Genomic DNA, 16,230 nt, shown 5'->3' on the forward strand with positions numbered 1-16,230 from the left:
ACATCCACATCGTACAAATTACTGCTCAATTTGGCTGCAATCATGCTCTTAACATGGAGCTGGTTTGGAGAGGAGCTTTTCTAATTATGGGCAATCTGTAAAAGATTGTTGTTGTGATTACAGCGCAGACATATGCCCCAGTGCAGAGCACATACAAACTCACCATTAGGCTGAAAGTCTAAAAAAGACCTCGATTATTGCCCAACTTTTAAAGGCTCATTGTTCATGCTTAAGCAGCACTTGGTCATAATTCCCTTTTATCACAGGAATAGAGTCAAAACTCAACAATGAATTTTTTTGAATTGGTGTTTTGGAGTTTGGACACTGGTAAATTTAATGGGTGTCATCCATGTGCACTGTGAAAACTGTACATGGAATAATATGATATTTAAGCTCAACACTATGACAAATACCTTGAGAGTTTCATTACTTTAATCAATCAGTCAATCAATCAATCCGTCATTCGTACTTTGTTTGTGTAGCACTTTTCATGCAGATTAGTACTGTTCAAAGGGCTTTAAGGAAGATTGATAATGTAATAACACGACATCTGACACTGGAAACTGAAAACACTGGAATGGATGAGAATTTAAAGAAGGCATTGAAAACGTAGATTAAGAGTGATGTATTAAATTTTAAAGAAAAGAAGTGGATTAAAACTGGCAGGAGACAATTAAACATTATACAATTCTAAATAACATTGAAGCTATATATAGATATATATAAAATATTAATTTGACAAAGAAAAGGTGAATCTGATATTGAAAACCAGATGAAACTGATATTAAGACATATGGAATTTAATAAGATTTAAAATATAAAGTAGTTTGTAAGAAAAAGACAATAAAATAGCCCAGAAAAATAACAGTAGCAGAAGTAAAATCAAAGTAAAATGAATATATTTAAAAAAAAAACCAAGATCTTTCACTAATAAAAAGCTGAAGATCTACTTCATGTTTAATGCTTTCTTTCAAATGTTTCAAGTACTTTGAAGGTTAACGTACCACATTTTCTCGATGTTGTTGTAGAAGTTTGGTAGGGATAATATCCTGTCACTGTTATAACAACAAGAAGCTGTTCAATATATCTCATGAATATAAAAGAATATATATAAATCAAATAATTACAAAAAGGTTGCTGTGTTTGATTTCCACCATAGAAAAAAACCCTAAAAAAAAATCACCTTTGAGATTAATGCTAATTAACACCGGTATTATAATGGTGATGTAAACACACTAGGATATCCCACATTAGTTACGATATTTAGCAAATAATTTTATAGTTGTTTTTTGAACATGGTCTCCAAAATATACAGTGTGTATTACAAGATTTTTGGAGGTTTTTAAAAGATCGTCAACAGTTTTAGATGCTGCTGAAGTACGAAGCACCTTTGTCCGTGCAGTATTCTGGAGGTTCGCATGCAGAGAAATACAAAAAGTTGACCTGATACAGACGACGAACCGCCCAGCAGAACTGAGGTCAGCTTATGTCTGGCCTTTCAAAGTGGTGCAAGTGTTTTATACCCACTTTGGATTATTAATTTTCTATTTCTGAAGTTGAGCTGGACAATTACAAATTGGTGTGAAGTGTCATAACAAATCATCCTGCATTGTCTGTTTTTTTGGTCAAGTTTCTGCCTTTATTGGTGGTAATTCTTGCCACTCTACTTTCCAGGTGCTCTGATCGCAATAAGATTGAAGTGAGCAGCAACAGCTTTGAAAAAAAAAAAAAAAAAAAAAAGACTTAAAAAAAACCCTGTTCACCCACCCAAACCGCCACACGTGCCCTTTTCCTGTCTCCTTTTATTACTCAGCCATGATCCTCTTACAGAGGCTTCCTCTCTGGTGGAATACCATATGTTTCTATTTAAGCCCAATTTCTTTTTCTCATCATTCAAGACAAGCATTAGCCGAGCCAAAAGCATTGAGAAAGCCGCACACTCCTGCCAGTCTTTTTTTATTTTTTTTACCCCCTGGCTGACAAGTCTCAGAATATTTCAAATCGCTGAGGTTTTAAATTAATTTACAGCCACAACAAAAGAGCACAGGATTTTAATAGCATTGTAAGTAATTTTAAGTTAATTCAGTAACCTTTCAAATAGAGTTCAGGCAGCCACTAAATTGTGGTTGCTGTTGATGAACAGAGAGGTCATACGGAGGGTTTCAGCTTGTTCATGGAAGGATTAGTGGGATATCATTTTTGAATTGCTATTTTTTTTTTAATCCAACGGCACACAGAGTGTGTCACTGAAACACAGCAGGAAACATTCAGAAAAAACAATTACTCATTTGGTTTAGATTACGTCTACAGCTTCAACTTCTTTGTGCTCATTCATTCCAATTTTGAGTAGCAGTTGTTGTGCTCGGAATTAAGCGAATACCTTGTTAAAAATTACCAAATGTGTCTGGTTTCTTTTTCAAAGCTCTCATGGGGTAATTTTCAGCGCGCGGCATGAGCTTGAAATGTGACTCAGCCACACAAACTATTATGGAAATTCTCGAACATGTGATGTATTATTTTGTTTCTGTGGCGAGAACCCATCCACATACACAGCTGAGCATTTAAAACAGGTTTGCAGCTCGTCATTAGTAAGTGAGAACAATTTGTATTACTCAAACTACACTTTTTAACTCCCACAACACCATCCAGTTCATTATCTGCCCAAGCTTTTCATCTCCTTTTTCACCCATTACTGCCTCACGACCAACAACAAGGAATAAGTGGCCTCCTTCATAATGTATTCAACAATATGAGAGTATGGCGGCGGCGGTGTCAACTCCTTTTTAGTGTGAATTTTCCCCCCACATTAAATGTAAGCTGTTATAGGGCCCAAAGGAGCTCAGTAGTCTATTTTCCAATGATGTTGTCAGCCATGTGGCTTACACCCCTGAGAGGTGAAGGTAATCAGCCTTTTCATCTCCAGAGGAGGGGCAGTGTCGAGGTCCTGGCTGACTCCATATTTTCCTCAGACATCCTCACGGTGTCTGAGCAGAGTGTCACTCTTACTGAACCAAATCTTTAATACAGAGATGGATCCAGCTCCCTAACCACGCTTCAGTGTTACGATGCTCACATGAAAAACGTCCTTTGAAAGATGTCTTTGTGCAAAAACCAGTCAGAAGTGATGGCAGTCACCTATTATTTAGCCTACGCTGAATGAAAAGGCCGTTTTAAGCACTTATTTAGGGAATGTTTGTTTTTAAATATTGAACAAGAAAAATCTGGAAAAAATATAAAAAAAATAAAAACAAATCTTCCACCCTAAGCAGCCAAACTCAACCAGTCACACAAGACACGCACCCTCCACACATGACTTGATATTGAATAAACACCCAATCTCTTTAATCTGAAGCTTTATCAGTTTGTGTTTCCAGCTCGAGCTGCGGTCACATTTCTACTGAAACAATTGCTATATTTCCAAGCACTGGAGCTGAGGACTATTCTGTTTGTCCTGGTGTACATGCAATGGAAGTAATTCATTTATTGTTGAAATCATGTTGCCTCCATGATGATATGAGGTCATATCCTGGTATTGGACCATTTCTATTTGACCCATGATGTCACAGACCACAACTGCAGTCAATAACATGAAGTATGTCCAAAAATGTATTCCAATAGCTTTCACAATGTTGAGTTATCAATTAGCCGCATGCTAGAGAGCAACGTTCAATTGCATTATCCAGCTGTCTGAGTCTAACTTTGAAAACCGTGAACATTTTCACTTGTACCTTAAAGTCTCGTTATAGTTGGATTCAAGCAATAATGATTTTTTTATGGGCCATGTAAACTCTTATTTTATTGTATCTATTCCATCATAAATGAATTTTGAATCCCAGGAAGGCATTGTTCATTGTTCATAACCTTCAAAGTTTCAATCGTAGTTGTTAATGTAACATGAGCCGTGTTTATATACATACAAAAGTCTTGTTCCTACAATCTGTTTCAGCATGAAAACACAAAATAAAGGAACCTCTAATTGGTGTTTTGATTGCCGTGTTGAGTGTGTTCATATTGGGTTTTTTTTAATACCCACTTTATGATCAAAAGATCCAAACCTCCTAAACTTCCTCTTTAAAGAGAAAATTTCCATCGAGACTTTGAAATCACTTTCCCTCGCTTGCATTTCTTTTGTGTAGGTGTTGAAACAATTGCTCTCTTCCTTGCGCCTCCCTAAAAGAGCAGACGTACAGGGCCTGTAAGAAAATTAGTCAATTTAATTTCCTTGAGTAATGAAAATGTCATGCACCATTTAATAAAACTGCGAGAAAAAAGTCTGCGTTTCACACGTTGGAGATAGCTCGGGCCCCCGGCGGATTTCAAACTTTGACAGTTGCCCCTTTTGATGTTTTCTCTGAGTTTTGTTTCTTTTTTTTTCTTGATGTGATTTCAAATTAATCTCAACAGCTCGGATGTAAATATGAAAATGAGACTTGTTTGGTCTCCCTCCCCGACAACCGAGGCCACTGCTGGCTGAGGTAACCGATATCTCTTTCCCCTTTAAACTGCAAATTATTTTACGTTTATGAGTTTGTCTCATCTTCAAGGTCAAAAATGTAATTTTTGCTCTTTCAAAGGGTTATAACCTTAAAAGAGAACCTCAATCCAGGCTGATTAATGACAGACTCCTGCATTTGATGTTTCAACGGTGACATTTTAAACTTTAAATATTTTATATGCATACCTATGAAAAAAAATGAAGATATGCATTCATGTGGAATAAACGCTATTGCAGAGAAGAAAGGCTGGGCTGGGTATCATTTTAATAGAACAGTTAGAGTGCAATGGTTTTTCTTGGTGATTTTTATTTGAGGTTTTTATGTGTGCGCAAGCTGATTTAAAGGCACACTAAATCATTGGGGATGGGGAGTAGTGGATTATGCATTTAATCAAGGAGTAGGCCTTGGGAGAGTGGCTGGCCGAGTCACTGGGGCATCAGTGAGGGGTTGGCTCTAACGTGGGCCCTATCCTCTTTGTTCCTCGCCATAATAGGCCATTTTTACATCGTTTGTCGGGAAAAAAAGATGATAGAGCGTGTGCTTCTGCTCCAGCTGTGTTCTTGCCGATGGCTGGAACTACTGTTTGAGTTTATTGTAAAATAAATGTATCATTAGGTGTCAGTGCTTAAAGTCACTTAGATGTGGAAGCCAGATCTCACAGTGCAGATATTGTTTCTGATTATCTTGCAGATGTTGCAGTCATTTCCCTTTGATCAAAGTTGGTATTCATGGTTACTTTGATGAGAAGACCCGATCTGCTGAACAACGGACAGAGCAGCAAGCACATGGTTGGACTTACACTACATGAGTGACTTTGTGGAAAGACTGTGTTTGTACATGTTGAAAGCAGCAGGTACAGACGCCGCTTTGTGGTCGATGTTTCTCAAGGATTTTTCTCTCTCTCTCTTTTTCTTTTGTTTGCAGGAAATAAATACAGAGGATAAGCTGGATAGCACAGCTGCTTTGTACATTATAGCTGTCAGAACACATTGTGACTTTAAGAGCCTCTTTATTTGGAGAATCCCTGAAACTGTAGTCACTTTAGATGTGATAATCTGTCTGAGGCCACTCTCACTTTTGTATAGATACCCTTTTTAATTGCTGGAATATAATTATGAAATTGGAAGCAATCCAGATGGCATCAAAGAATTTAGTATCAAATGACCACCATTTCAGTGTGTAATTCTAATTTTCTTTATTGAAATTTCCTTTTTGTACTTAACGGAAACAGAGAGCTGTGCAACGGGCCTCGTAGAGTTTCCACGAATCTGCAGTGTTTGTCTTGGCCGTGTCATTAGCCTTATCACGGCTCCTGCAGGGTTCCCCATGAAATTGAAATGCTCCGTCAGTAGTTTAGTTTTCAGACACGGATCGACTCGTGACGTCATCTTTTGTTGAGCTCTACGTTTTATGTAATGGGGCATGTGAAGGTTTAAAATGTGTCTGGAAACTGGGTTTTTGGTGGACTGCTGGTGAGCATTTAATATGGCTGTCCCGTCGGCTCCGACCGAGTCGCCTTTCCTGTCTCCAGGATGTCCCCATTACCACTGCTTCTTTGAAAATTAATATGTGTGCTTAATGCTTGATGACTTGCTTTCCGACTGGCCAGCACAGCTTAATGTATAATTTAAAAGCCACAGTGTGCTTTGTATGTCAGGGCTGTGCAACTGTCTCGGGTCTTAATCAGGACGACAGCATACAGATCAAGGATGAATTTAGAAAGCGAATGGAGACCACTCACATTTAAGCTTGTGTTTGGTAGAAACTACGCGAATCCGAGGATATTTGACTCTTTATTAGGAGTTGGTGTCACTCCGTATGGGGCTCTCCATGTAGCTTGAAGTTGTTCAGTTTTTGTTTCTGCCAAGACAGCGACTTTGCATGTGTATGTGTGTACGTGTGTGTGTGTGTGTGTGTGTGTGTGTGTGTGTGTGTGTGTGTGTGTGTGTGTGTGTGTGTGTGTGTGTGTGTGTGTTTCATAACATTAATTTAGTCAATTATACAAGCTAATTTCTTTTTAAGCTACCAAAAACATGTTTTGCTATCTAGCTGCTCAGCAGTTAGGTGAAATATTTACCCAAAGTAGGATTTAAACAGGGACATGTTTTCTATAAGGGCATGGTTTGTTTTCTCCTCCTCTTTGCTCCTGTGGGGGATTAATAGTGTCAATCACATTGACTGGCACCTCTCAAATCACACCCTTGCAGCAAAGTGGCTGATTTTGTCGGGGAGAGAATGGCGTTATCGGGAGAACCTTGTTTAGAGACTCACAAAACCGCTAAACCCGCAATTCATGGGAGATCTGTTTACAATCTGCACCGGCCATTGACTGCTAAACAGCCCGCGCAGATCCATCCTGGGCCACTCCGAGGAGGAGAGGAGCAGAGCAATTACATCCTCAAACAGCAATCTGAGGCTGGGTCGGCATGCAAACAGACATCAAGTACACACACAAACACTGACAGATTCAGACACAAGCAATACGTTTGCTCAAGACTTTGCAGGGTCTTGTTAAGCTTTGGGTATGAATATGTTTGGCCCATCTAGTGTTGCATGTGTTCTGTGCACTACAGTTATTTTGCTGACATGTGGACCCGAGTATCTAATTTTACTTTCCCTGGTTCAGAAGCTGCATTAGATATTCGAATCCTGAAACCTAGACATTGCATTACACTACTAATATAAGACAGCCTGTCACCAAATACAGGCAAACCGTTATCATGTTTGGGGTCATCGAGGGTAACCCCCCCCCCCCCCCCCCCCAAAAAAAATCCACTCAAAAATAACATTTTAAATAAAGCTTTTCTATCAGATGCTGAATTGCGAGCAGCATGACAACTTTCCATTTTCATTTTAGCAGATGTGTGTAAAATGTGTCATGCATGTGTTCAATTTACAGTGTGTTAACATTAGTGTCAGTCATTGATAAAGTCTCTCTTTTCAGGATAAATCTGAAGGTATTTTTTAGGTTGGTGTCTAACATAGGCTAGAAATAGACTTCCTGCCACATTCATACATGTGTTGACTGTTGTCAGTTACATTTTAGATAAAACAATTTCTAAAAAGGAAGTTTGATACTATAAAACAAAAGAAATGGGTCTTTCATATGTTTTCTGCTGTTGTGCTGTGTAACAGTGTTGCTCCACCTATGTCAGTTGACCACTGCTGTACTTTGAAGCTCTTATTAAAAATTAAACATCATTTGGAGATGACGACCTGAACACTCGCTCTCACTGGTTTTTGTAGGTCACTGTTTTAAGCAATCACAGCAAGAACACCAATTATCAACCCTGCTGCTTGTTTTCTAATTAGGAACGAGAAGGAAGACTTAGATGTGCCTTTGTGTCGAGTCAGTGCACCTCTGAGGGGGAAAAACAATAAAATCACAAAACGATGATTTCGCTCACAGTTTCCAAGCATCAGGCCTAAAATGCATTTCATTACTGTGTTTTTCATTATTTTTTCTACGTCTACCACCAGATTGTCTTCCTTGAACTCCGCGCCGCGGCAGACAGGGCGGGTTGTTTGCTTTACAAAGCAAGGTGGCAAGCCGTAAAGATATCACAGGAAGATTAAAAGCATTAGAGGTGTTGTCAGTGGATCTTTTTATTTTGTCTTTCCTCCTGCGAGTCAGCAGGTTTTTTTTTTGTTTGTTATTTATTTATTTTTTGGTGTTGTTAAAGGACATGGGGCCTTTTAATCCAAAGTGGCTGATTGTTGTTTTTACAGCCCCGGAAGTGTTTCTCGATTGGAGTGCACTAAATCATGGCTTCGGTTAATGCTGTGTAAAATGCTAAAGGTTGTCCAGCAGGGGACATGTAGTACATGTGCTTACAACAACACAGACATAGCTGTATATTACTGAATAGAATATAGAATTTTTTTTTACATCATACAACTTTCAACAAAACTTATTTTCTTGTACGGATAGCTCCACGAGTGGTCGCTAACTTAAACCCCCATACATGACAAAATTGTCAGTTTAATACATAGTGTGTGTTGAAGCGATATCTCACAATAGGTGTCAGTCACGCTTTACGGTTCTTGAAACGAAAGTCCCATTCTGTATAGTGCCTCGGGCATTAAAGCTTGAGGATGATGCAAACGGCTAAGTATATTGCTCCATCCATTAAAGGATTTTAATAGTTGAGTTACATTATTGATTTTATTTTACAGTGATAAATACATCACTGATTGAAGGTTTTTCCACATCAAAGATGAATTGCATTAGTCGGGCGTTTTGAACAGCTGGAATGGAGATGGGATGTGGGAAAGCCATAAAACGTGTATATGTGACAACTGCGCGAGTACAGCCTTTTCACTGTATTGTTTTACAAAGCAGTAATGAGTAATCAGAGGTAGGAACTAGCCTTAGTCTTTATACATTATTAATGTGATCCATGCATTACTACATAAACTGAACCCAATGTATGTGCGTTTATTCAAGAAATTACTCTTATGTGGTCAAAAACCTTTCATGTGATGTTTTCCGTGTCCTCTGAAGCTTTTTTGTTTTTACGTAGAGTTTCTTCATCCACCAGCACGGCAGCACAAGGTGAGGGATTGTTCTGCTCTCATCGCTGCAGACTGAAACACATCGCACCGTCAGTGCAGCACGACCAGCCAATAAACAAAGGAAAATAAATATATCTAAGTATGTACGTGGGAGAATTTTTATCTGAATTTTGGTATTTAGAAGATTCAGAGTGAATGATGATATGTGACAATCAGTCACAGCAATTAGTGTTACTGTTAAGAAGCCTTTTTGTTTTCTCTCACCCATACAGAATGTCACAAATAAATCCTCACTTACATTTGCATATTAATTGGATCTGAGACGTCAAGCATCTTTCATTAAGCAAAATGATCTGCATATTTGGAGACATAAAATAGTTTATTTCAATGTGGGAGAAGAAGTCATTGAAAATTGACCGCATATGGGATGTAAACTTTGGCTGATCCATTAACCCTTTACCCCCCCCGGTAGCAGATTGAACACAAAGCAACAACAGGCTGATTAACAATGGGATGATGTTTCTCAGACTGGAACAATGCAAAGCCAGATGCAGTAAAGGAGCAGTGAGATCTTACGCTTATTAAAACATATTGTTTGTTTTTTTTGTGCTTTTTTGGCCCATCATGATACTTTACAAATTAGTCATATTTGTGAAAACCTAACAATACAGCACATTTATTCTATTTTAGTTTTTTAGTTTCCAATAAAATTGTAATATTGTCGATGGAGGAAAATAGAAAATGTGCAAATGATGTTACTCTATGACTCCGGACGGTGACTGATTGGATTCATTTATAGAAATATTTAATAGTTTTATTTTTCACAGCAAAATAGATCGTCTTTTTAGAAGAAAAAAAAAAATCAACTGTTATCTCTGCTATGATGTCAGTGTAGAAATGTTAGTCAAGACACCAGGACACCAGGTTAGAGCTGTCGCTGCAAACACAGCTGCATCGGCACATCACTGCCAGCAGTTAGTGTTTGATAGTGGCCACATTTGCAGTGACAAAACAGATTCACTCCCGAGCACATCTAAAATCTGAGTATCATAGTCGGTAAGCCAGAAAACAGCACGTAGAGGGCAACAGAGACCTGAGAGACAGTCAAAGCGCAGCAGGAAAATAGAAAATGGACATGAGCGGTTTGAAGAGTTAATTAGCCTGAGATACGATGAAGAAAATAATCCTATAAATAATTTATTTTTGTCTCCATTCAGCTGCTACAGGATTTGCCACAGCAAGTTGTTCCAGCTTGCACTGTGGGTTTGGCAAGTTTTTACGCTGGATGTCTTTTCTGCCACATCCGGGATGGAACTGGTGTCCCCCCCAAGCTCAAAGTAAAGACTAATCCTGATGTGCTATGAGGGGAATATTTGCAATGCATTTAAAGAATTGCGAATGGAAGAGAAAAGTTACACAGTAAAAGGGCATAAAAGCAAAAATGCAAAGTATCTAAATTTTGGTAACTTACACAGCACATTACAGCATGGAAGTGATGCATTGTATTTAAGGAACGTTACACTTTCAACATCAAACGGGACCTTTTGTTCATTTTTGTTACCATGCACTATAAATTTGCACTTGCCTCTAATCTGTTCTTGATCTTAAAAGACAACACTTGTGACAGTGTTGCACTTTATCAAATTTCACATCAAGTTTCTGTCTCTCGTTCTCCTTTCATTTCTTGTCAGATATACACTTCCATCAGAAAGATTTGTTGCTCACCGAGTCTGGACATTTGGAATTGTGCACGATGCTACAAATTACCTCAATTTTTCTTGCTTGGAAATCTGTTATTGCATAAATCATACTGGCTTTGAATCAGCAGTTCTGTTTTTATCTTCTTTTCGGATTAGGCCTTGAGGGACCCAACCCCGTGATTATCGAAATCCCTTGTGTCATCTGCAGTTGTCTTTCAAAGTTACTCTCAATAGCTCCAACTCTGCGCTGCTAATTACTACAACAACCAACTTCCCTTGAAAGCATCATTTGAACATAATGTCCTATTGTCTTAAGATTGTGTACTTCCAGTGATAAAATTCTCTTTCTCTTAGTGCATGCTATTCTTCAAAAGTAGATAAAATCCCAGGACAATAAGGAATGCCAAACAAAATGGACAAGGGGGGAAGAGATGTTGTTTGTCTGAAATCTTTGTGTGTCAGACACAACTGACGCTTTGTTTGCTGCGTCTGTCGACCATTCTAAAGGGAAAAGTGACATTGGTTGTTTCGATACGATTAAAGCACAGAGGCTGGTAATGGAAAGGCTGTGTATCGCGTGGTCTACATAGTTAGGGGCTAGACTTGTGAATAATTTGATTAGGTTGCAGGGGAATATATCTGGAGGATTATGTAAATGGCGGTGCCCCCATGCAGAATTCTTTTGAACTCTTCAGAACTCACATCTGCCGGGGTCGACAGCTAGACAGGACGGCTGCCTTCTTGTAGCCTGATTCCTCTGTGTTAGAGGAAGGTGTTTAAAGGTCACTTTTGGTACAAACAGACTTGTCCTCAAAGACCTCTCTCTTCCAAAGAACTTCAATTTATTTTCTGTTGATGCCCATGCAATTATCATTTTCTTTGAGTCAACAATAGCTGAGCTTAGGACAATTATTGTTGTATACTAATTAGCCAGGCTGTGTGCGTGTGTGTCACCAGTAACCTCCTGCAAGCACAGTATATGTACACACAGGAATAGCTTTGACCTGTTTACAATATATTTAAGGTTATATCTGCCTCTCCCTCTGTGCCGTCTGATTATGAGATTTTCCCCCAAGCCTTATTTGGTGTATTTCTGGGTGGGGATGTGTTTGTGTTGAGCACTATGGCAACCAAAGTCAAGGTGACCAAGAGCATGTAGCACACATTAGATTGCCAGAATAAAGGCAGGAGACAATGCAGTCAGCACAAAATAGCATTTATCTGCAGCCTGATTGTAGGGATTTCAGACACCATCCCTGGGCTGGCTGTGGATTTATTGTCTTGGTGAGTGGGACCATCACACTGTTAGCGGTATGAATGCAGAGGAACCAGTGGCTTCTGTGTACACACTGTTTGCCTGCTCACAGACGTCAGTGTGATTGTTTCTCAATGGAAAGTATTTCTCTCAAGTCTTTTCTCCCTCTGTGCCTATTTTGAGAAGTGTTGCAAGTACTATCATTGTGATCGCACTTTAAAAAGCTGTTTTTATATGCGGATCAAAGACTGATAGCGTGTAATAAACTAATCATGATATTAGAGGTGTTTGAACTCCTCTCAAAGCGTTTCTATTATGCTCTGCTGAGGGTGTTCCCAGCCTATTTGATCAATCTCCAAAAAAGCTAAAAATGTTCTAATATTAGCAGCTGGTTGAAAATCTGGCTGGCTCAGGGCAGCACATGTTAAGTGACTCCAGCAAATTATGCTCAGTGGTGCGCTGTGGCTGGGAGTCAATGTTCAGGGCCTTCGGAGATGAATTTGTGTTCAGCCTCAGCTTTCTGCACTGCACTTGTGCCAGCACAGTAAAAACCTAAGTCACTTTGGCAGGCTGTGCAGTTGTGGGATTCAGTCTCATTTAAAAAAAAATAAAAACATGGAAAGGAAAACAACCAGGTTTTTACCATGCCTAATGTCTTATTTTATTAAAACATCAGTCCACACGCGTGCCCCCATGCTGCGATGAATATGTGAAATGTGTGGACTGGCGCTCATGGTGCTTGTGTGTGCTCTCGCTCGGTTTCCTCTCAGAGAAATGCTGAAATCCTGAAATCCTGACTGAAAATAAGCCTAACAAACCTCCAACTTCCCCTCCTTTCATAATGTAGTTTTTCCCCCCAGGAATGTGTGCAGGGCAGCAAGCGGTTATTTCACCGACAGGAAGGATGATACAAGGACGTACTGTAATTATGTTCAAAGATACAGATTCAGCCCAGTTTTCACTTGTAAAACTTGAGCAATCAGTTTTGGAATCTGAAAGAATCCTCTTTTGTGGTTGTCATGTGCTATTGAAACAGTTTGCTTTGCCCCGGCTTGTGACCACTTGTTGAAGGGGTTGGGAGTGATTTAAGGAGGGCAGCTGGATAACAGAGATTTTATTTATCTTTTCTTAGAGCCCTTTATTTTTTTGCAAGCAGCTCTCAGCTTGCAGTCTCTTGACTTTTCTGGCAGATTTTCTGAATTGTGTGAAGTGAGTATGACTAAAGGGAGGAACAGCTGAGAGTATGAATGTGTGTAAAAATGTGAGGAAAATGGAAAAGGGCAGAGATGTGAACCAGGGGGCATTGCAGATCTCAGGCGCTGCCGCTTCGAGTGCTAAATGTTGATTTCCTGCAGCTCTGTTTGAAGAGAAAGGAAAGGAGGGCAAAACATTTGCCAAAGGTCAGGGATCGGGACATGGGTAATGTGTATATGCTTTTTGACTTCCTGCTTGTTGAATTCAACATACTGATGCTCTGGCGTTGTATTTTGATAAGCTGGAGAAGTTTTTCTAACGTGCCCAGGTTATTGGACAGTGTTTCTCACGGCTTTGTGAAACCTCTCCAGGCATCTGAATATGTGATTGCGCTGCGCCGCTACGTGTGTGAGGATAGATATGGAGGCATTATTACCCAGGAGAGGTCATGGGTCAAGTATTAAGCAAGCTGCCTGCTTGGATCCCTGCATCAGAGATTTCACTCTGTTGGCCCAGGAAATACTCCTGTGTCTTGTCTAAATAATCAAGGAGTCCTTCAGCGTACAGTTTTGAAAACTGATAAATAAACACAAGAGACGGAGATTAAGAGGAAGTATCACTGCGAGGAGCCCACAGTGCTAAAGTAAAGATTTTTCCCTCTTAATTATAGATCAACAGAGTGGTGTTTACAGGTCATGGCTCAGGAAAAGGAATACCCTGTTGGTCTTACGCTGTTACCTTTCGTCTCATTTTCTTAGTTTCATAACAATGTTGTTTGACCTTCTACATAGGAACAATCTGTTTTAGTCCCATTCCTCGAAAAATGCAGGAAAACAATGGAGCAGGCTCGGATAGGAAGTCACATCTCACCATATCAAAAACAGATTAGAAACTGAAGAAAAGGCCAAAATTCATGTATGCAGGAAAACAAAGACAGCAGTAATAAAAAGAGCAGAGGCTTCTTTTTTTTCCCTTCTTTCTCTTGTATGTGTTTGGCAGAAGATATTTCGGCACTGGTTGCGTTTTAAACTGCATGAGCTGAGGCGTTGTTTCTTTAGGTGCTTTTAAACACATTTATCAGAGTTCATTTAAAGAGAGATGACTTGAGCAGCAGCAGTAGGAGTCGTGGATGTAGGAATATTGTTCACAGGCCTGAAGCTCTCCGTTTTATCTGATGAAGCTGCCATTCTTTGGAAGTTCCTGGCTGGCCTCCTCCTGTTTGAATCTCCACAGAGGGACAAAGTTAGAGTGAGCATTATCACACAAACTCAAAATAACCCCAGAATTCAGACAGTGCCTTATTAGGCCATGAATCCACAATGGGAAGGAAGTGAACCAAAAATTTATTGACAGTCCGGTGTTTCTTTGGGTCTCCACACAGGACAAGATAACCTAAGTTGGAGCTGCTGCTGGTAGCTTTCACTTTGAGAACAATTAAAACAGTTTTGAGTGGTTTCAGCTGTATTAGTTTAGGTGAAATTATGTGGGACTTAAAAAGTACCAGGCATACACAGAGACATCTAACATTATTGCCTCGGGGATATTGAAGAACATAAACTCTGAGTAATTGAATAACTTGCCATGTACGTGGTAGTGAAGCACAGTATTGAAATTTTTCTACGATACATCTCTTCCATATTAAGAAAGTATAGTTTGAAATTGCTCACTGGCCATATGATAGTTCAAAATCGGAACTACTGTAAAGTATTAGTTTAAAACAAGGTAGTTTAAGTCATGAATGAGCCTCACTGTCCTCTTCTAAACTATCTATTTATGGATCCACTTCATAAAAGTGCTGGTGTGCCTCACAACGTGCCTCAGTTTTGTTTTGTTCTATTTTTGACCTCATTCTGCCCTTGAAAAAGGACAAGAAAACTGACGGTGTGTGTGTGTGTGTGTGTGTGTGTGTGTGTGTGTGCCTGCAAACGTGTGTGTGTTTGTGTGGTAGCTGTGAAGGGTGGGGAGTATGGCGTCACAAGTACTCTAGTTTAGGAAAAGTGACACTTTGCCTTGAAAGACTCTTCAGGTCAGTCAGATAAGGAATTTAGTGGCTTTATCACAAATGCCAGTATTTAATTTAAAAGGGTGAGGCACTTAGGATCTGGCAGCAGTCTTTCAGTCTAGTGATAAATTTGCAAGAAAGTGGAAAAGATTGGAGCCCGAGAGCAGATTAGCAGGATACAAATATAGAAGTGACATTATAGTGGGTATTAGTCAGGTGCTGAACAAGTGGTTGGTTCCTGATAGCCCTGAGAATGGGGCCTGACGGCGGGCCGGGAGGAGGGGGCGGGTTTCTGGACACACTGTGGAAAGACTAGATAAAGGAGATAGTCGCGTAAAGAGGCCTCAGCTCTTTCCAACAAAACAGATGCAAGCTCTTACATTTTAATTATTTATGGAACATTCTTTCAATCCTAATATATTGTATTGCCTTTGAAACTTTAGACAGTGAGTCCATCGTCAATGTCAAACTGTTCTTTTTTTGGTTTGTTTATTATTCTGCAGTTTCTTCCCACAATCCCAAAAATATGCATTTGAGGTTAACTGGTAAAATTGTACGTGTTTATTAATGTGAGTGCTGGTGGATGTCTGTGTTTGCCCTTCGATAAACTGTTGACTTTTCAACAAACCCCTCAGTTTGGATCGGCTCCATGATAATAAGTTGGGTAAAGTGGTATAGAAGATCAAAAAGTGTAGTAGCCTTAGAAACAAAACAAGAAAATGTCTTCAGATACAAAGAGGAAGGACAGACAGGACAGGAAAGAGAGGTGTGCAGTGACGGAGATGAGACAGGTGAATATCAAAATAAAACAGGAAGGAGTGAAACAGGTAAGGCACACGTTCCTGTTTCGCCTGCAGTTCTCTGCATAATCCTGTAGTTTTACAACCATATATGTGACAGTAAAAATAGCGTTTGAGGCACTCTTCATCACCATTTAACTTCTTGATAAAACTGTGAATGTGCTGAGCAATAAGAACAGATCCTCTGTTTGTCGTTTGGTACAAATGGCCCAGATCTGTACTTTAGATCACCGTTGCTTTGACAGAAAAAGAAATGTCTTCCCACAGT

This window comes from Lipophrys pholis (genome assembly GCF_963383615.2).
Source record: "Lipophrys pholis genome assembly, chromosome: 8".
NCBI classification, from domain to species: Eukaryota; Metazoa; Chordata; class Actinopteri; order Blenniiformes; family Blenniidae; genus Lipophrys; species Lipophrys pholis.